This window comes from Gorilla gorilla, chromosome 10 (genome assembly GCF_029281585.2).
Source record: "Gorilla gorilla gorilla isolate KB3781 chromosome 10, NHGRI_mGorGor1-v2.1_pri, whole genome shotgun sequence".
In the NCBI taxonomy this organism is placed as follows: domain Eukaryota; kingdom Metazoa; phylum Chordata; class Mammalia; order Primates; family Hominidae; genus Gorilla; species Gorilla gorilla.
The window spans coordinates 5846992-5870628 of record NC_073234.2 but is presented as its reverse complement, the minus strand read 5'-3'; positions in this window follow the sequence as shown (position 1 = coordinate 5870628).

The following is a 23637-nucleotide window of genomic DNA, read 5'->3' as shown; positions in this document are numbered from 1 at the left end:
GGTGTAGATATATCCATGTTCATAGAGATAGCGGTGTAGATATTTCCATCTTCATACAGATAGCGGTGTAGATATTTCCATGTTTATACAGATAGCGGTGAAGATGTATGCATGTTTACACAGATAGCGGTGTGGATATTTCCATGTTCATACAGAGGGCTGTGTAGATATATCCATGTTCATACAGATAGCGGTGTAGATATTTCCATGTTCATACAGATAGCGGTGTAGATATATCCATGTTCATACAGATAGCGGTGTAGATATTTCCATGTTCATACAGATAGCGGGGCTGATATTTCCATGTTTATACAGGTAGCGGTGTAGATATTTCCATGTTTATACAGATAGCAGTGTAGATACTTCCATGTTTATACAGATAGCGGTGTAGATATCTCCATCTTAATACATATGGTGGTGTAAATATTTATATGTTCATACAGATGGCGGTGCAGATATTAACATGTTCATACAGATGGCGGTGTGGATATTTCCATGTTCATACAGATAACGGTGTAGTTATTTCCATGTGTAAAGATATAGCTGTGTAGATATTTCCATGTATGTGCAGATAGCAGTGGAGATATTTCCATTTTCATGCTGATAGCGGTGTAGATATTTCCATTTTCATACAGATAGCGGTGTAGATATTAACATGTTCATACAGATAGCGGTGTAGATATTTCCATGTTCATACAGATAGCGGTGTAGTTATTTCCATGTGTAAAGAGATAGCTGTGTAGATATTTAAATGTATATGCAGATAGCAGTGTAGATATTTCCATTTTCTTGCAGATTGCTGTGTAGATATTTCCATGTCCAATCAGATAGCGGTGTAGGTATTTCCATGTTCATACAGATAGCGGTGTAGATATTTCCATGTTCATACCGATAGCAGTGCAGATATTTCCATGTTTATACAGATAGTGGTGAAGATGTATGCATGTTTACACAGATAGCGGTGTAGATATTTCCATGTTCATCCAGATGGCTGTGTAGATATATCCATGTTCATACAGATGGCGGTGAAGATATTTCCATGTTCATACAGATAGCGGTGTAGATATTTCCATGTTCACACAGATAGCGGTGTAGTTATTTCCATGTTCATACAGACAGAGGGGCTGATATTTCCATGTTCATACAGATAGCGGTGCTGATATTTCCATGTTTATACAGGTAGCGGTGTAGATATTTCCATGTTCATACAGATAGCGGTGTAGATATTTCCATGTTTATACAGATAGCGGTGAAGATCTATGCATGTTTACACTGATAGCGGTGTAGATATTTCCATGTTCATCCAGATGGCTGTGTAGATATATCCATGTTCATACAGATAGCGGTGTAGATATTTCCAAGTTCATACAGATAGCGGTGTAGATATTTCCATGTTCATCCAGATGGCTGTGTAGATATATCCATGTTCATACAGATAGCGGTGTAGATATTTCCATGTTCATACAGATAGTGGAGTAGCTATTTCCATGTTCATACAGATAACGGTGTAGCTATTTCCATGTTCACACATATAGCAGTGTAGATATTTCCATGTTCATACAGATAGCGGTGTAGATATTTCCATGTTCATACAGATAGCGGTGCTGAAATTTCCATGTTTATACAGGCAGCGGTGTAGATATTTCCATGTTTATACAGATAGCGGTTTAGATATTTCCTTCTTAATACAGATTGCGGTGTAGATATTTATATGTTCATACAGATGGCGGTGCAGATATTTCCAAGTTCATACAGATGGCGGTGTAGATATTTCCATGTTTATTGATATAGCGGTGTAGTTATTTCCATGTGTAAAGAGATAGCTGTGTAGATATTTCCATGTAAATGCAGATAGCTTTGTAGATATTTCCATTTTCATGCAGATAGCGGAGTAGATACTTACATGTTCAAACAGATAGCGGTGTAGATATTTCCATGTTCATTCAGATAGCTTTGTAGATATTTCCATGTTCATACAGATAGCAGTGTGGATATTTCCATGTTCATACAGATAGCGGTGCTGATATTTCCATGTTTATACAGGTAGCGGTGTAGATATTTCCATGTTTATACAGATAGCGGTGTAGATATTTCCATGTTCATACAGATAGCGGTGTAGATATTTCCATGTTTATACAGAAGGCGGTGAAGATCTATGCATGTTTACACAGATAGCAGAGTAGATATTTCCATGTTCATCCAGATGGCTGTGTAGATATTTCCATGTTTATACAGAAGGCGGTGAAGATCTATGCATGTTTACACAGATAGCAGAGTAGATATTTCCATGTTCATCCAGATGGCTGTGTAGATATTTCCATGTTCATACAGATAGCGGTGTAGCTATTTCCGTGTTCATGCAGATAGCGGTGTAGATATTTCCATGTTCACACAGATAGCGGTGTAGATATTTCCATGTTCATACAGATAGCGGTGCTGATATTTCCATGTTTATACGGGCAGCGGTGTAGATATTTCCATGTTCATACAGATAGCGGTGTAGGTATTTCCATGTTTATACAGATAGCGGTGTAGATATTTCCATGTTCATCCAGATGGATGTGTGGACATATCCATGTTCATACAGATGGCGGTGAAGATATTTCCATATTCATACAGATAGCGGTGTAGATATTTCCATGTTCATACAGATATCGGTGTAGATATTTCCATGTTCATACAGATGGCTGTGTAGATATATCCATGTTCATACAGATGGCGTTGAAGATATTTCCATGTTCATACAGATAGCGGTGTAGATATATCCATGTTCATACAGATAGCGGTGTAGATATTTCCATCTTCATACAGATAGCGGTGTAGATATTTCCATGTTTATACAGATAGCGGTGAAGATGTATGCATGTTTACACAGATAGCGGTGTGGATATTTCCATGTTCATACAGAGGGCTGTGTAGATATATCCATGTTCATACAGATAGCGGTGTAGATATTTCCATGTTCATACAGATAGCGGTGTAGATATATCCATGTTCATACAGATAGCGGTGTAGATATTTCCATGTTCATACAGATAGCGGGGCTGATATTTCCATGTTTATACAGGTAGCGGTGTAGATATTTCCATGTTTATACAGATAGCAGTGTAGATATTTCCATGTTTATACAGATAGCGGTGTAGATATCTCCATCTTAATACAGATGGTGGTGTAAATATTTATATGTTCATACAGATGGCGGTGCAGATATTAACATGTTCATACAGATGGCGGTGTGGATATTTCCATGTTCATACAGATAACGGTGTAGTTATTTCCATGTGTAAAGATATAGCTGTGTAGATATTTCCATGTATGTGCAGATAGCAGTGTAGATATTTCCATTTTCATGCTGATAGCGGTGTAGATATTTCCATTTTCATACAGATAGCGGTGTAGATATTAACATGTTCATACAGATAGCGGTGTAGATATTTCCATGTTCATACAGATAGCGGTGTAGTTATTTCCATGTGTAAAGAGATAGCTGTGTAGATATTTAAATGTATATGCAGATAGCAGTGTAGATATTTCCATTTTCTTGCAGATTGCTGTGTAGATATTTCCATGTCCAATCAGATAGCGGTGTAGGTATTTCCATGTTCATACAGATAGCGGTGTAGATATTTCCATGTTCATACCGATAGCAGTGCAGATATTTCCATGTTTATACAGATAGTGGTGAAGATGTATGCATGTTTACACAGATAGCGGTGTAGATATTTCCATGTTCATCCAGATGGCTGTGTAGATATATCCATGTTCATACAGATGGCGGTGAAGATATTTCCATGTTCATACAGATAGCGGTGTAGATATTTCCATGTTCACACAGATAGCGGTGTAGTTATTTCCATGTTCATACAGACAGAGGGGCTGATATTTCCATGTTCATACAGATAGCGGTGCTGATATTTCCATGTTTATACAGGTAGCGGTGTAGATATTTCCATGTTCATACAGATAGCGGTGTAGATATTTCCATGTTTATACAGATAGCGGTGAAGATCTATGCATGTTTACACTGATAGCGGTGTAGATATTTCCATGTTCATCCAGATGGCTGTGTAGATATATCCATGTTCATACAGATAGCGGTGTAGATATTTCCAAGTTCATACAGATAGCGGTGTAGATATTTCCATGTTCATCCAGATGGCTGTGTAGATATATCCATGTTCATACAGATAGCGGTGTAGATATTTCCATGTTCATACAGATAGTGGAGTAGCTATTTCCATGTTCATACAGATAACGGTGTAGCTATTTCCATGTTCACACATATAGCAGTGTAGATATTTCCATGTTCATACAGATAGCGGTGTAGATATTTCCATGTTCATACAGATAGCGGTGCTGAAATTTCCATGTTTATACAGGCAGCGGTGTAGATATTTCCATGTTTATACAGATAGCGGTTTAGATATTTCCTTCTTAATACAGATTGCGGTGTAGATATTTATATGTTCATACAGATGGCGGTGCAGATATTTCCAAGTTCATACAGATGGCGGTGTAGATATTTCCATGTTTATTGATATAGCGGTGTAGTTATTTCCATGTGTAAAGAGATAGCTGTGTAGATATTTCCATGTAAATGCAGATAGCTTTGTAGATATTTCCATTTTCATGCAGATAGCGGAGTAGATATTTACATGTTCAAACAGATAGCGGTGTAGATATTTCCATGTTCATTCAGATAGCTTTGTAGATATTTCCATGTTCATACAGATAGCAGTGTGGATATTTCCATGTTCATACAGATAGCGGTGCTGATATTTCCATGTTTATACAGGTAGCGGTGTAGATATTTCCATGTTTATACAGATAGCGGTGTAGATATTTCCATGTTCATACAGATAGCGGTGTAGATATTTCCATGTTTATACAGAAGGCGGTGAAGATCTATGCATGTTTACACAGATAGCAGAGTAGATATTTCCATGTTCATCCAGATGGCTGTGTAGATATTTCCATGTTCATACAGATAGCGGTGTAGCTATTTCCGTGTTCATGCAGATAGCGGTGTAGATATTTCCATGTTCACACAGATAGCGGTGTAGATATTTCCATGTTCATACAGATAGCGGTGCTGATATTTCCATGTTTATACGGGCAGCGGTGTAGATATTTCCATGTTCATACAGATAGCGGTGTAGGTATTTCCATGTTTATACAGATAGCGGTGTAGATATTTCCATGTTCATCCAGATGGATGTGTGGACATATCCATGTTCATACAGATGGCGGTGAAGATATTTCCATATTCATACAGATAGCGGTGTAGATATTTCCATGTTCATACAGATATCGGTGTAGATATTTCCATGTTCATACAGATGGCTGTGTAGATATATCCATGTTCATACAGATGGCGTTGAAGATATTTCCATGTTCATACAGATAGCGGTGTAGATATATCCATGTTCATAGAGATAGCGGTGTAGATATTTCCATCTTCATACAGATAGCGGTGTAGATATTTCCATGTTTATACAGATAGCGGTGAAGATGTATGCATGTTTACACAGATAGCGGTGTGGATATTTCCATGTTCATACAGAGGGCTGTGTAGATATATCCATGTTCATACAGATAGCGGTGTAGATATTTCCATGTTCATACAGATAGCGGTGTAGATATATCCATGTTCATACAGATAGCGGTGTAGATATTTCCATGTTCATACAGATAGCGGGGCTGATATTTCCATGTTTATACAGGTAGCGGTGTAGATATTTCCATGTTTATACAGATAGCAGTGTAGATATTTCCATGTTTATACAGATAGCGGTGTAGATATATCCATCTTAATACAGATGGTGGTGTAAATATTTATATGTTCATACAGATGGCGGTGCAGATATTAACATGTTCATACAGATGGCGGTGTGGATATTTCCATGTTCATACAGATAACGGTGTAGTTATTTCCATGTGTAAAGATATAGCTGTGTAGATATTTCCATGTATATGCAGATAGCAGTGTAGATATTTCCATTTTCATGCTGATAGCGGTGTAGATATTTCCATTTTCATACAGATAGCGGTGTAGATATTAACATGTTCATACAGATAGCGGTGTAGATATTTCCATGTTCATACAGATAGCGGTGTAGTTATTTCCATGTGTAAAGAGATAGCTGTGTAGATATTTAAATGTATATGCAGATAGCAGTGTAGATATTTCCATTTTCTTGCAGATTGCTGTGTAGATATTTCCATGTCCAATCAGATAGCGGTGTAGGTATTTCCATGTTCATACAGATAGCGGTGTAGATATTTCCATGTTCATACCGATAGCAGTGCAGATATTTCCATGTTTATACAGATAGTGGTGAAGATGTATGCATGTTTACACAGATAGCGGTGTAGATATTTCCATGTTCATCCAGATGGCTGTGTAGATATATCCATGTTCATACAGATAGCGGTGTAGATATTCCCATGTTCATACAGATAGCGGTGTAGATATTTCCTTGTTCATCCAGATGGCTGTGTAGATATATCCATGTTCATACAGATAGCGGTGTAGATATTTCCATGTTCATACAGATAGCGGTGTAGCTATTTCCATTTTCATACACATAACGGTGTAGCTATTTCCATGTTCCTACAGATAGCAGTGTAGATATTTCCATGTTCATACAGATAGCGGTGTAGATATTTCCATGTTCATTCACATAGCTTTGTAGATATTTCCATGTTCATACAGATAGCGGTGTAGATAATTCCATGTCAATACAGATAGCGGTGTAGATATTTCCAGGTTCATACAGATAGCGGTGCTGATATTTCCAAGTTTATACAGGTAGCTGTGTAGATATTTCCATGTTTATACAGATAGCGGTGTAGATATTTCCATGTTTATACAGATAGCGGTGTAGATATTTCCATGTTTATTCAGACAGCGGTGTAGATATCTCCATCTTAAAAGAGATGGCGGTGTAGATATTTATATGTTCATAGAGATGGCGGTGCAGATATTTCCATGTTCATACTGATAGCGGTGTAGTTATTTCCATGTGTAAAGAGATAGCTGTGTAGATATTTCCATCTATAAGCAGATAGCTGTGTAGATATTTCAATTTCCATGCAGATAGCGGTGTATATATTTCCATCTTCAGATAGCGGTGTAGATATTTCCATGTTCATAGAGATAGAGGTGTAGATATTTCCATGTTTATACAGATAGCAGTGTAGTTATTTCCATGTGTAAAGAGATAGCTGTGTAAGTATTTCCATCTATATGCAGATAGCTGTGTAGATATTTCCATTTCCATGCAGATAGCGGTGTATATATTTCCATCTTCAGATAGCGGTGTAGATATTTCCATGTTCATAGAGATAGCGGTGTAGATATTTCCATGTTTATACAGATAGCAGTGAAGATGTATGCATGTTTACACAGATAGCGTTGTGGATATTTCCATGTTCATCCAGAGGGCTGCGTAGATATATCCATGTTCATACAGATAGCGGTGTAGATATTTCCATGTTCATAGAGATAGCAGTGTAGATATTTCCATGTTCATACAGATAGCGGTGCTGATATTTCCATGTTTATACAGGTAGCGGTGTAGATATTTCCATGTTTATACAGATAGCGGTGTAGATATTTCCATGTTTATACAGATAGCGGTGTAGATATTTCCATGTTTATACAGATAGCGGTGTAGATATCTCCATCTTAATACAGATGGCAGTGTAGATATTTATATGTTCATACAGATGGCGGTGCAGATATTTCCATGTTCAAACAGATGGCGGCGTAGATATTTCCATTTTCATACAGATAGCGGTGTAGTAATTTCCATGTGTAAAGAGATAGCTGTGTAGATATTTCCATGTATTTGCAGATAGCAGAGTAGATATTTCCATTTTCATGCAGATAGCGGTGTAGATATTTCCATGTTTAAACAGATAGCGGTGCAGATATTTCCATGTTCATACAGATAGCAGTGTAGATATTTCCATGTTTATACAGATAGCGGTGAAGACGTATGCATGTTTACACAGATAGCGGTGTAGATATTTCCATGTTCATCCTGATGGCTGTGTAGATATATCCATGTTCATACAGATAGCGGTGTAGATATTTCCATGTTCATACAGATAGCGGTGTAGATAATTTCCATGTTCATCCAGATGGCTGTGTAGATATATCCATGTTCATACAGATAGCGGTGGAGATATTTCCATGTTCATACAGATAGCGGTGTAGCTATTTCCATGTTCATACAGATAACGGTGTAGCTATTCACATGTTCATACAGATAGCAGTGTAGATATTTCCATGTTCATAAAGATAGCGGTGTAGATATCTCCATTTTCATACAGAGAGCGGTGCTGATATTTCCATGTTTATACAGGCAGCGGTGTAGATATTTCCATGTTTATACAGATAGCGGTTTTGATATTTCCTTCTTAATACAGATGGCGGTGTAGATATTTATATGTTCATACAGATGGCGGTGCAGATATTTCCATGTTCATAGAGATAGCGGTGCTGATATTTCCATGTTTATACAGGTAGCGGTGTAGATATTTCCATGTTTATACAGATAGTGGTGTAGATATTTCCATGTTTATACAGATAGCGGTGTAGATATTTCCATGTTTATTCAGATAGCGGTGTAGATATCTCCATCTTAATACAGATGGCGGTGTAGATAATTATATGTTCATAGAGATGGCCGTGCAGATATTTCCATGTTCATACAGATGGCGGTGTAGATATGTCCATGTTCATACAGATAGCGGTGTAGTTATTTCCATGTGTAAAGACATTGCTGTGTAGATATTTCCATCTATATGCAGATAGCTGTGTAGATATTTCCATTTTCATGCAGATAGCGATGTATATATTTCCATCTTCAAACAGATAGCGGTGTAGATATTTCCATGTTCATAGAGATAGCAGTGTAGATATTTCCATGTTTATACAGATAGCGCTGAAGATGTATGCATGTTTACACAGATAGCGGTGTATATATTTCCATGTTCATACAGATAGTTGTGTAGATATTTCAATGTTCATCCAGATGGCTGTGTAGATATATCCATGTTCATACAGATGGCGGTGAAGATTTTTCCATTTTCATTCAGATAGCGGTGTAGATATTTCCATGTTCATACAGATAGCGGTGTAGATATTTCCATGTTCATACAGATAGCGGTGTAGCTATTTCCATGTTCATACAGATAGCGGTGCAGATATTTCCATGTTCATCCAGATGGCTGTGTAGATATATCCATGTTCATACAGATGGCGGTGAAGATATTTCCATGTTCATACAGATAGCGGTGTAGATATTTCCATGTTCACACAGATAGCGGTGTAGTTATTTCCATGTTCATACAGACAGAGGGGCTGATATTTCCATGTTCATACAGATAGCGGTGCTGATATTTCCATGTTTATACAGGTAGCGGTGTAGATATTTCCATATTTATACAGATAGCGGTGTAGATATTTCCATGTTTATACAGATAGCGGTGTAGATATTTTCATGTTTATTCAGATGGCGGTGTAGATATCTCCATCTTAATACAGATCGCCGTGTAGATATTTATATGTTCATACAGATGGCGGTGCAGATATTTCCGTGTTCATACAGATGGCGGTGTAGATATTTCCATGTTCATACAGATAGCGGTGTAGTTATTTCCACGTGTAAAGAGATTGCTGTGTAGATATTTCCATGTATATGCAGATAGCTGTGTAGATATTTCCATTTTCATGCAGACAGCGGTGTAGATATTTCCATGTTCAGATAGCGGTGTAGATATTTCCATGTTCATACAGATAGCGGTGTAGATATTTCCATGTTTATACAGATTGCGGTGAAGACGTATGCATATTTACACAGATAGCGGTGTAGATATTTCCATGTTCATACAGATAGCGGTGTAGATATTTCCATGTTCATCCAGATGGCTGTGTAGATATATCCATGTTCATACAGATAGCGGTGTAGATATTTCCATGTTCATACAGGTAGTGGTGTAGATATTTAAATGTTCATACAGATAGCGGTGCAGCTATTTCCATGTTCATATAGATTTTGGTGTAGCTATTTTCATGTTCATGGAGATAGCGGTGTAGATATTTCCAAGTTCATACAGATAGCGGTGCTGATATTTCCATGTTTATACAGGTAGCGGTGTAGATATTTCCATGTTTATACAGATTGCGGTGTAGATATTATCATGTTTATACAGATAGCGGTGTAGATATTTCCAAGTTTATACAGATAGCGGTGTAGATATCTCCATCTTAATATAGATGGCGGTGTAGATATTTGTATGTTCATACAGATGGCGGTGCAGATATTTCCATGTTCATACAGATGGCGTTGTAGATATTTGTATGTTTATAGAGATTGTGCTGTAGTTATTTCCATGTGTAAAGAGATAGCTTTGTAGATATTTCCATGTATATGCAGATCGCTGTGTAGATATTTCCATTTTCATGCAGATAGCGGTGTAGATATTTCCATGTTCAAACAGATAGCGGTGTAGATATTTCCATTTTCATACAGATAGCAGTGTAGATATTTCCATGTTTATACAGATAGCGGTGAAGATGTATGCATGTTTACACAGATAGCGGTGTAGATATGTCCATCTTCATACAGATAGCGGTGTAGATATTTCCATGTTCATCCAGATGGCTGTGTAGATATATCCATGTTCATAGAGATGGCGGTGAAGATATTTCCATGTTCATACAGATAGGTGTGTAGTTATTTCCATGTGTAAAGAGATAGCTGTGGATATTTCCATGTATATGCAGATAGCTGTGTAGATATTTCCATTTTCATGCAGATAGCGGTTTAGATATTTCCATGTTCAAACAGCTAGCGGTGTAGATATTTCCATTTTCATACAGATAGCGGTGTAGATATTTCCATGTTTATACAGATAGCGGTGAAGGTGTATGCATGTTTACACAGATAGCGGTGTAGATATTCCCATGTTCATACAGATCATAGTGTAGATTTTTCCATGTTCATCCAGATGGATGTGTAGACATATCCATGTTCATACAGATGGCGGTGAAGATATTTCCATGTTCATACAGATAGCGGTGTAGATATTTACATGTTCATACAGATGGCTGTGTAGATATATCCATGTTCATACAGATGGCGTTGAAGATATTTCCATGTTCATACAGATAGCGGTGTAGCTATTTCCATGTTCATACAGATAGCTGTGTAGATATTTCCATGTTCATACCGATAGCGGTGCTGATATTTCCATGTTTATTCAGGTAGCGGTGTAGATATTTCCATGTTTATACAGATAGCGGTGTAGATATTTCCATGTTTATACAGATAGCGGTGTAAATATTTCCATGTTTAAACAGATAGCGGTGTAGATATCTCCTTCTTAATGCAGATGGCGGTGTAGATATTTATATGTTCATACAGATGGCGGTGCAGATATTTCCATGTTCATAGAGATGGCGGTGTAGATATTTCCATGTTTAAAGAGATAGCGGTGTACTTATTTCCATGTGTAAAGAGATAGCTGCGTGGATACTTCCATGTATATGCAGATAGCTGTGTAGATATTTCCATTTTCATGCAGATAGCGGTGTAGATATTTCCATGTTCAGATAGCGGTGTAGATATTTCCATGTTCATGCAGATAGCGGTGCTGATATTTCCATGTTTATACACGTAGCGGTGTAGATATTTCCATGTTTATACAGATTGCGGTGTAGATATTTCCATGTTTACACAGATAGCAGTGTAAATATTTCCAAGTTTATACAGATAGCGGTGTAGATATCTCCATCTTAATATAGATGGCGGTGTAGATATTTATATGTTCATACAGATGGCGGTGCAGATATTTCCATGTTCATACAGATGACTGTGAAGATATTTCCATGTTCATACAGATAGCGGTGTAGATATTTCCATGTTTATACAGATAGCGGTGAAGATGTATGCATGTTTACACAGATAGCGGTGTAGATATATCCATGTTCATACAGATGGCGGTAAAGATATTTCCATGTTCATACAGATAGAGGTGTATATATATCCATGTTCATACAGATAGCGGTGTAGATATTTCCATGTTCATACCGATAGCGGTGCTGATATTTCCATGTTTATACAGGTAGCGGTGTAGATATTTCCATGTTTATACAGATAGCTGTGTAGATATTTCCATGTTTATACAGATAGCGGTGTAGATATTTCCATCTTTATACAGAAAGCGATGTAGACATCTCCTTCTGAATACAGATGGCGGTGTAGATATTTATATGTTCATACAGATGGCGGTGCAGATATTTCCATGTTCATACAGATGGCGGTGTAGATATTTCCATGCTTATAGAGATAGCGGTGTTGTTATTTCCATGTGTAAAGAGATAGCTGAGTAGATATTTCCATGTATATGCAGATACCTGTGTAGATATTTCCATTTTCATGCAGACAGCGGTGTAGATATTTCCATGTTCAAACAGATAGCGTTGTAGATATTTCCATGTTCATACAGATAGCGGTGTAGATATTTCCATGTTCATACAGATAGCGGTGTAGATATTTCCATGTTCATACAGATAGCGGTGAAGATATTTCCATTTTCATATAGATAGCGGTGCTGATATTTCCATGTTTATACAGGTAGTGGTGTAGATATTTCCATGTTTATACAGATAGCGGTGTAGATATTTCCATGTTTATACAGATAGCTGTTTAGATATTTCCATGTTTATACAGATAGCAGAGGAGATATCTCTAACTTAATACAGATGGCGGTGTAGATATTTATATTTTCATACAGATGGCGGTGCAGATATTTCCATGTTCATCCAGATGGCTGTGTAGATATATCCATGTCATACAGATAGCGGTGTAGCTATTTCCATGTTCATACAGATAGCGGTGTAGATATTTCCATGTTCATTCAGATAGCGGTTCTGATATTTCCATGTTTATACAGGCAGCGTTGTAGATATTTCCATGTTTATACAGATAGCGGTTTAGATATTTCCTTCTTAATACAGATGGCGGCGTAGATATTTATATGTTCATACAGATGGCGGTGTAGATATTTCCATGTTTATACAGATAGCAGGGTAGATATCCCCATTTTAAAACAGATGGCGGTGTAGATATTTATATGTTCATACAGATGGCGGTGCAGGTATTTCCATGTTCATACAGATAGCGGTGTAGTTATTTCCATGTGTAAAGAGATAGCTGTGTAGATATTTCCATGTATATGCAGATAGCTGTGTAGATATTTGCATTTTCATATAGATAGCAGTTTAGATATTTCCATGTTCAAACAGATAGCGGTGTAGATATTTCCATGTTCATACAGATAGCGGTGTAGATATTTCCATGTTTATACAGATAGCGGTGGAGGTGTATGCATGTTTACACAGATAGCGGTGTAGATATTCCCATGTTCATACAGATCGCGTTGTAGATATTTCCATGTTCATCCAGATGGATGTGTAGACATATCCATGTTCATACAGATGGCGGTGAAGATATTTCCATGTTCATACAGATAGCGGTGTAGATATTTCCATGTTCATTCAGATAGCGGTGTAGATATTTCCATGTTCATACAGATGGCTGTGTAGATATATCCATGTTCATACAGATGGCGTTGAAGATATTTCCAAGTTCATACAGATAGCGGTGTAGCTATTTCCATATTCATACAGATAGCGCTGTAGATATTTCCATGTTCAGATAGCGGTGTAGATATTTCCATGTTCATACAGATAGCGGTGATGATATTTCCATGTTTATACAGGTAGCGGTGTAGATATTTCCATGTTTATACAGATTGCGGTGTAGATATTTCCATGTTTATAGAGATAGCGGTGTAGATATTTTCAAGTTTATACAGATAGCGGTGTAGATATCTCCATCTTAATATAGATGGCGGTGTAGATATTTATATTTTCATACAGATGGCGGTGCAGATATTTCCATGTTCATACAGATGGCGGTGTAGATACTTGTATGTTTATAGAGATAGCGCTGTAGTTATTTCCATGTGTAAAGAGATAGCTTTATAGATATTTCCATGTATATGCAGATCGCTGTGTAGATATTTCCATTTTCATGCAGATAGTGGTGTAGATATTTCCATGTTCAAACAGATAGCGGTGTAGTTATTTCCATGTTCATACAGATAGCAGTGTAGATATTTCCATGTTTATATAGATAGCGGTGAAGATTTATGCATGTTTACACAGATAGCGTTGTAGATATTTCCATCTTCATACAGATGGCGGTGTAGATATTCCCATGTTCATACAGATCGCGGTGTAGATTTTTCCATGTTCATCCAGATGGATGTGTAGACATATCCATGTTCATACAGATGGCGTTGAAGATATTTCCATGTTCATACAGATAGCGGTGTAGCTATTTCCATGTTCATACAGATAGCGGTGTAGATATTTCCATGTTCATACCGATACCGCTGCTGATATTTCCATGTTTGTACAGGTAGCGGTGTAGATATTTCCATGTTTATACAGATAGCGGTGTAGATATTTCCATGTTTATAGAGATAGCGGTGTAAATATTTCCATGTTTATACAGATAGCGGTGTAGATATCTCCTTCTTAATGCAGATGGCGGTATAGGTATTTATATGTTCATACAGATGGCGGTGCCGATATTTCCATGTTCATACAGATGGTGGTGTAGATATTTCCATGTTTCTAGAGATAGCGGTGTAGTTATTTCCATGTGTAAAGAGATAGCTGTGTAGATATTTCCATGTATATGCAGATAGCTGTGTAGATATTTCCATTTTCATGCAGATAGCGGTGTAGATATTTTCATGTTTAGATAGCGGTGTAGATATCTCCATGTTCATACAGATAGCGGTGCTGATATTTCCATGTTTATACAGGTAGCGGTGTAGATATTTCCATGTTTATACAGACTGCGGTGTAGATATTTCCATGTTTATACAGATAGCGGTGTAGATATTTCCAAGTTTATACAGATAGCGGTGTAGATATCTCCATCTTAATATAGATGGCGGTGTAGATGTTTATATGTTCATACAGATGGCGGTGCGGATATTTCCATGTTCATACAGATGGCGGTGTAGATATTTGTATGTTTATAGAGATAGCGCTGTAGTTATTTCCATGTGTAAAGTGATAGCTTTGTAGATATTTCCATGTATATGCAGATCGCTGTGTAGATATTTCCATTTTCATGCAGATAGCGGTGTAGATATTTCCATGTTCAAACAGATAGCGGTGTAGATATTTCCATGTTTATACAGATAGCGGTGTAGATATTTCCATGTTTATACAGATAGCGGTGAAGATGTATGCATGTTTACACAGATAGCGGTGTAGATATTTCCATGTTCATCCAGATGGCTGTGTAGATATATCCAAGTTCCTACAGATAGCGGTGTAGGTATTTCCATGTTCATACAGATAGCGTTGTAGATATTTCCATGTTTATACAGATAGCGGTGAAGATGTATGCATGTTTACACAGATAGCGATGTAGATATTTCCATGTTCATACAGATAGCGGTGTAGATATTTCCATATTCATCCAGATGGCTGTGTAGATATATCCATGTTCATACAGATAGCAGTGTAGATATTTCCATGTTCATACAGATATTGGTGTAGATATTTCCATGTTCATACAGATAGCGGTGTAGCTATTTCCATGTTCATACAGATAGCGGTGTAGATATTTCCATGTTCGTACTCATAGCGGTGAAGATATTTCCATGTTCCTACCGATAGCGGTGCTGATATTTCAATGTTTATACAGGTAGCAGTGTAGAAATTTCCATGTTTATACAGATAGCGGTGTAGATATTTCCATGTTCATACAGATAGCGGTGTAGATATTTCCATGTTTATACAGATAGCGGTGAAGATGTATGCATGTTTACACAGATAGCGGTGTATATATTTCCATGTTCATACAGATAGCTGTGTAGATATTTCCATGTTCATCCTGATGGCTCTGTAGATATATCCATGTTCATACTGATAGCGGTGTAGCTATTTCCATGTTCATACAGATAGCGGTGCAGATATTTCCATGTTCATACAGATAGCGGTGTAGATATTTCCATGTTCATACAGATAGCGGTGCTGATATTTCCATGTTTATACAGGCAGCGGTGTAGATATTTCCATGTTTATACAGATAGCGGTTTAGATATTTCCTTCTTAATACAGATGGTGGTGTAGATATTTATATGTTCATACAGATGGCGGTGTAGATATTTCCATGTTCATACAGACTGCGGTGTAGTTATTTCCATGTGTAAAGAGATAGCTGTGTAGATATTTAAATGTATATGCAGATAGCAGTGTAGATATTTCCATTTTCATGCAGATAGCGGTTTAGATATTTCCATGTTCAAACAGATAGCGGTGTAGATATTTCGATGTTCATACAGATAGCGGTGTAGATATTTCCATGTTCATACAGATGGCTGTGTAGATATATCCATGTTCATATAGATGGCGGTAAAGATATTTCCATGTTCATACAGATAGCGGTGTAGATATATCCATGTTCATACAGATAGCGGTGTAGATATTTCCATGTTCATACCGATAGCGGTGCTGATATTTCCATGTTTATACAGGTAGCGGTGTAGATATTTCCATGTTTATACAGATAGCTGTGTAGATATTTCCATGTTTATACAGATAGCGGTGTAGATATTTCCATCTTTATACAGATAGCGGTGTAGATATCTCCTCCTTAATACAGATGGCAGTGTAGATATTTATATGTACATACAGATGGCGGTGCAGATATTTCCATGTTCATACAGATGGCGGTGTAGATATTTCCATGTTTATAGAGATAGCGGTGTAGTTATTTCCATGTGTAAAGAGATAGCTGTGTAGATATTTCCATGTATATGCAGATAGCTGTGTAGATATTTCCATTTCCATGCAGACATCGGTGTAGATATTTCCATGTTCAAACAGATAGCGGTGTAGATATTTAAATGTTCATACAGATAGCAGTGTAGATATTTCCATGTTCATACAGATAGCGGTGTAGATATTTCCATGTTCATACAGATAGCGGTGAAGATATTTCCATGTTCATATAGATAGCGGTGCTGATATTTCCATGTTTATACAGGTAGTGGTGTAGATATTTCCATGTTTATACAGATAGCTTTGTAGATATTTCCATGTTTATACAGATAGCGGTGTAGATATTTCCATGTTTATACAGATAGCAGTGGAGATATCTCTATCTTAATACAGATGGCGGTGCAGATATTTCCATGTTCATACAGATGGCGGTGTAGATATTTCCATGTTCATACAGGTTACGGTGTAGTTATTTCCATGTGTAAAGAGATAGCAGTGTACATATTTAAATGTATATGCAGATAGCAGTGTAGATATTTCCATTTTCATGCAGATACTTGTGTAGATAATTCCATTTTCAAACAGATAGCGGTGTAGATATTTCCATGTTCATACAGATAGCGGTGTAGATATTTCCATGTTCATAAAGATAGCGGTGTAGATATTTCCATGTTTATACAGATAGCGGTGAAGATTTATGCATGTTTACACAGATAGCGGTGTAGATATTTCCATGTTCATCCAGATGGCTGTGTAGATATATCCATGTTCATACAGATAGCGGTGTAGATATTTCCATGTTCATTCAGATAGCGGTTGTGATATTTCCATGTTTATACAGGCAGCGTTGTAGATATTTCCATGTTTATACAGATAGCGGTTTAGATATTTCCTTCTTAATACAGATGGCGGCGGAGATATTTATATGTTCATACAGATGGCGGTGTAGATATTTCCATGTTTATACATATAGCAGTGTAGATATCTCCATTTTAATACAGATGGCGGTGTAGATATTTATATGTTCATACAGATGGCGGTGCAGATATTTCCATGTTCATACAGATGGCGGTGTAGATATTCCCATGTTCATACAGATCGCGGTGTAGATTTTTCCATGTTCATCCAGATGGATGTGTAGACATATCCATGTTCATACAGATGGCGGTGAAGTTATTTCCATGTTCATACAGGTAGCGGTGTAGATATTTCCATGTTCATACAGATAGCGGTGTAGATATTTCCATGTTCATACAGATGGCTGTGAAGATATATCCATGTTCATACAGATGGCGTTGAAGATATTTCCATGTTCATACAGATAGCGGTGTAGCTATTTCCATGTTCATACAGATAGCGGTGTAGATATTTCCATGTTCATACCGATATCGGTGCTGATATTTCCATGTTTGTACAGGTAGCGGTGTAGATATTTCCATGTTTATACAGATAGCGGTGTAGATATTTCCATGTTTATAGAGATAGCGGTGTAAATATTTCCATGTTTATACAGAGAGCGTTGTAGATATCTCCTTCTTAATGCAGATGGCGGTATAGATATTTATATGTTCATACAGACGGCGGTGCCGATATTTCCATGTTCATACAGATGGAGGTGTAGATATTTCCATGTTTATAGAGATAGCGGTGTAGTTATTTCCATGTGTAAAGAGATAGCTGTGTAGATATTTCCATGTATATGCAGATAGCTGTGTAGATATTTCCATTTTCATGCAGATAGCGGTGTAGATATTTTCATGTTTAGATAGCGGTGTAGATATTTCCATTTTCATACAGATAGCGGTGCTGATATTTCCATGTTTATACAGTTAGCGGTGTAGATATTTCCATGTTTATACAGACTGCGGTGTAGATATTTCCATGTTTATACAGATAGCGGTGTAGATATTTCCAAGTTAATACAGAGAGCGGTGTAGATATCTCCATCTTTATATAGATGGCGGTGTAGATGTTTATATGTTCATACAGATGGTGGTGCGGATATTTCCATGTTCATACAGATGGCGGTGTAGATATTTGTATGTTTATAGAGATAGCGCTGTAGTTATTTCCATGTGTAAAGTGATAGCTTTGTAGATGTTTCCATGTATATGCAGATCGCTGTGTAGATATTTCCATTTTCATGCAGATAGCGGTGTAGATATTTCCATGTTCAAACAGATAGCAGTGTAGATATTTCCACGTTCATACAGATAGCAGTGTAGATATTTCCATGTTGATATAGATAGCGGTGAAGATGTATGCATGTTTACACAGATAGCGTTGTAGATATTTTCATCTTCATACAGATAGCGGAGTAGATATTTACATGTTCAAACAGATAGCGGTGTAGATATTTCCATGTTCATACAGATAGCGGTGTAGATATTTCCATGTTCATACAGATAGCGGTGTAGATATTTCCATGTTTATACAGATAGCGGTGAAGATGTATGCATGTTTACACATATAGCGGTGTAGATATATCCATGTTCATACAGATGGCGGTAAAGATATTTCCATGTTCATACAGATAGCGGTGTAGATATATCCATGTTCATACAGATAGCGGTGTAGATAAATCCATGTTCATACCGATAGCGGTGCTGATATTTCCATGTTTATACAGGTAGCGGTGTAGATATTTCCATCTTCATACAGAAAGCGATGTAGACATCTCCTTCTGAATACAGATGGCGGTGTAGATATTTATATGTTCATACAGATGGCGGTGCAGATATTTCCATGTTCATACAGATGGCGGTGTAGATATTTCCATGCTTATAGAGATAGTGGTGTTGTTATTTCCATGTGTAAAGAGATAGCTGAGTAGATATTTCCATGTATATGCAGATAGCTGTGTAGATATTTCCATTTTCATGCAGACAGCGGTGTAGATATTTCCATGTTCAAACAGATAGCGTTGTAGATATTTCCATGTTCATACAGATAGCGGTGTAGATATTTCCATGTTCATACAGATAGCGGTGTAGATATTTCCATGTTCTTACAGATAGCGGTGAAGATATTTCCATGTTCATATAGATAGCGGTGCTGATATATCCATGTTTATACAGGTAGTGGTGTAGATATTTCCATGTTTATACAGATAGCGGTGTAGATATTTCCATGTTTATACAGATAGCGGTTTAGATATTTCCATGTTTATACAGATAGCAGAGGAGATATCTCTAACTTAATACAGATGGCGGTGTAGATATTTATATTTTCATACAGATGGCGGTGCAGATATTTCCATGTTCATACAGATGGCGGTGTAGATATTTCCATGTTCATACAGGTAACGGTGTAGTTATTTCCATGTGTAAAGAGATAGCAGTGAACATATTTAAATGTATATGCAGATAGCAGTGTAGATATTTCCATTTTCATGCAGATAGTGGTGTAGATATTTCCATGTTCAAACAGATAGCGGTGTAGATATTTCCCTGTTCATACAGATAGCGGTGTAGATATTTCCATGTTCATAAAGATAGCGGTGTAGATATTTCCATGTTTATACTGATAGCGGTGAAGATGTATGCATGTTTACACAGATAGCGGTGTAGATATTTCCATGTTCATCCAGATGGCTGTGTAGATCTATCCATGTCATACACATAGCGGTGTAGCTATTTCCATGTTCATACAGATAGCGGTGTAGATATTTCCATGTTCATTCAGATAGCGGTTCTGATATTTCCATGTTTATACAGGCAGCGTTGTAGATATTTCCATGTTTATACAGATAGCGGTTTAGATATTTCCTTCTTAATACAGATGGCGGCGTAGATATTTATATGTTCATACAGATGGCGGTGTAGATATTTCCATGTTTATACAGATAGCAGGGTAGATATCTCCATTTTAATACAGATGGCGGTGTAGATATTTATATGTTCATACAGATGGCGGTGCAGGTATTTCCATGTTCATACAGATAGCGGTGCAGTTATTTCCATGTGTAAAGAGATAGCTGTGTAGATATTTCCATGTATATGCAGATAGCTGTGTAGATATTTGCATTTTCATGTAGATAGCAGTTTAGATATTTCCATGTTCAAACAGATAGCGGTGTAGATATTTCCATGTTCATACAGATAGCGGTGTAGATATTTCCATGTTTATACAGATAGCGGTGGAGGTGTATGCATGTTTACACAGATAGCGGTGTATATATTTCCATGTTCATACAGATAGCTGTGTAGATATTTCCATGTTCATCCAGATGTCTCTGTAGATATATCCATGTTCATACTGATAGCGGTGTAGCTATTTCCATGTTCATACAGATAGCGGTGTAGCTATTTCCATGTTCATACAGATAGCGGTGTAGATATTTCCATGTTCATACAGATAGCGGTGCTGATATTTCCATGTTTATACAGGCAGCGGTGTAGATATTTCCATGTTTATACAGATAGCGGTTTAGATATTTCCTTCTTAATACAGATGGTGGTGTAGATATTTATATGTTCATACAGATTACGGTGTAGATATTTCCATGTTCATACAGATAGCGGTGTAGTTATTTCCATGTGTAAAGAGATAGCTGTGTAGATATTTAAATGTATATGCAGATAGCAGTGTAGATATTTTTCTTTTTCATGCAGATAGCGGTTTAGATATTTCCATGTTCAAACAGATAGCGGTGTAGATATTTCCATGTTCATACAGATAGCGGTGTAGATATTTCCATGTTTATACAGATAGCGGTGAAGGTCTATGCATGTTTACACAGATAGCGGTGTAGATATTTCCATGTTCATCCAGATGGCTGTGTAGATATATCCATGTTCATACAGATAGCGGTGTAGATATTTCCATGTTCATCCAGATGGCTGTGTAGATATTTCCATGTTCATACAGATAGCGGTGTAGCTATTTCCATGTTCATACAGATAACGGTGTAGCTATTTCCATGTTCATACAGATAGCGGTGTAGATATTTCCATGTTGATACAGATAGCGGTGTGGATATTTCCATGTTCATACAGATAGCGGTGTAGATATTTCCATGTTCATACAGATGGCTGTGTAGATATATCCATGTTCATATAGATGGCGGTAAAGATATTTCCATGTTCATACAGATAGCGGTGTAGATATATCCATGTTCATACAGATAGCGGTGTAGATATTTCCATGTTCATACCGATAGCGGTGCTGATATTTCCATGTTTATACAGGTAGCGGTGTAGATATTTCCATGTTTATACAGATAGCTGTGTAGATATTTCCATGTTTATACAGATAGCGGTGTAGATATTTCCATCTTTATACAGATAGCGGTGTAGATATCTCCTCCTTAATACAGATGGCAGTGTAGATATTTATATGTACATACAGATGGCGGTGCAGATATTTCCATGTTCATACAGATGGCGGTGTAGATATTTCCATGTTTATAGAGATAGCGGTGTAGTTATTTCCATGTGTAAAGAGATAGCTGTGTAGATATTTCCATGTATATGCAGATAGCTGTGTAGATATTTCCATTTCCATGCAGACAGCGGTGTAGATATTTCCATGTTCAAACAGATAGCGGTGTAGATATTTAAATGTTCATACAGATAGCAGTGTAGATATTTCCATGTTCATACAGATAGCGGTGTAGATATTTCCATGTTCATACAGATAGCGGTGAAGATATTTCCATGTTCATATAGATAGCGGTGCTGATATTTCCATGTTTATACAGGTAGTGGTGTAGATATTTCCATGTTTATACAGATAGCTTTGTAGATATTTCCATGTTTATACAGATAGCGGTGTAGATATTTCCATGTTTATACAGATAGCAGTGGAGATATCTCTATCTTAATACAGTTGGCGGTGTAGATATTTATATTTTCATACAGATGGCGGTGCAGATATTTCCATGTTCATACAGATGGCGGTGTAGATATTTCCATGTTCATACAGGTTACGGTGTAGTTATTTCCATGTGTAAAGAGATAGCAGTGTACATATTTAAATGTATATGCAGATAGCAGTGTAGATATTTCCATTTTCATGCAGATACTGGTGTAGATATTTCCATTTTCAAACAGATAGCGGTGTAGATATTTCCATGTTCATACAGATAGCGGTGTAGATATTTCCATGTTCATAAAGATAGCGGTGTAGATATTTCCATGTTTATACAGATAGTGGTGAATATTTATGCATGTTTACACAGATAGCAGTGTAGATATTTCCATGTTCATCCAGATGGCTGTGTAGATATATCCATGTTCATACAGATAGCGGTGTAGATATTTCCATGTTCATTCAGATAGCGGTTGTGATATTTCCATGTTTATACAGGCAGCGTTGTAGATATTTCCATGTTTATACAGATAGCGGCTTAGATATTTCCTTCTTAATACAGATGGCGGCGGAGATATTTATATGTTCATACAGATGGCGGTGTAGATATTTCCATGTTTATACATATAGCAGTGTAGATATCTCCATTTTAATACAGATGGCGGTGTAGATATTTATATGTTCATACAGATGGCGGTGCAGATATTTCCATGTTCATACAGATGGCGGTGTAGATATTCCCATGTTCATACAGATCGCGGTGTAGATTTTTCCATGTTCATCCAGATGGATGTGTAGACATATCCATGTTCATACAGATGGCGGTGAAGATATTTCCATGTTCATACAGGTAGCGGTGTAGATATTTCCATGTTCATACAGATAGCGGTGTAGATATTTCCATGTTCATACAGATGGCTGTGAAGATATATCCATGT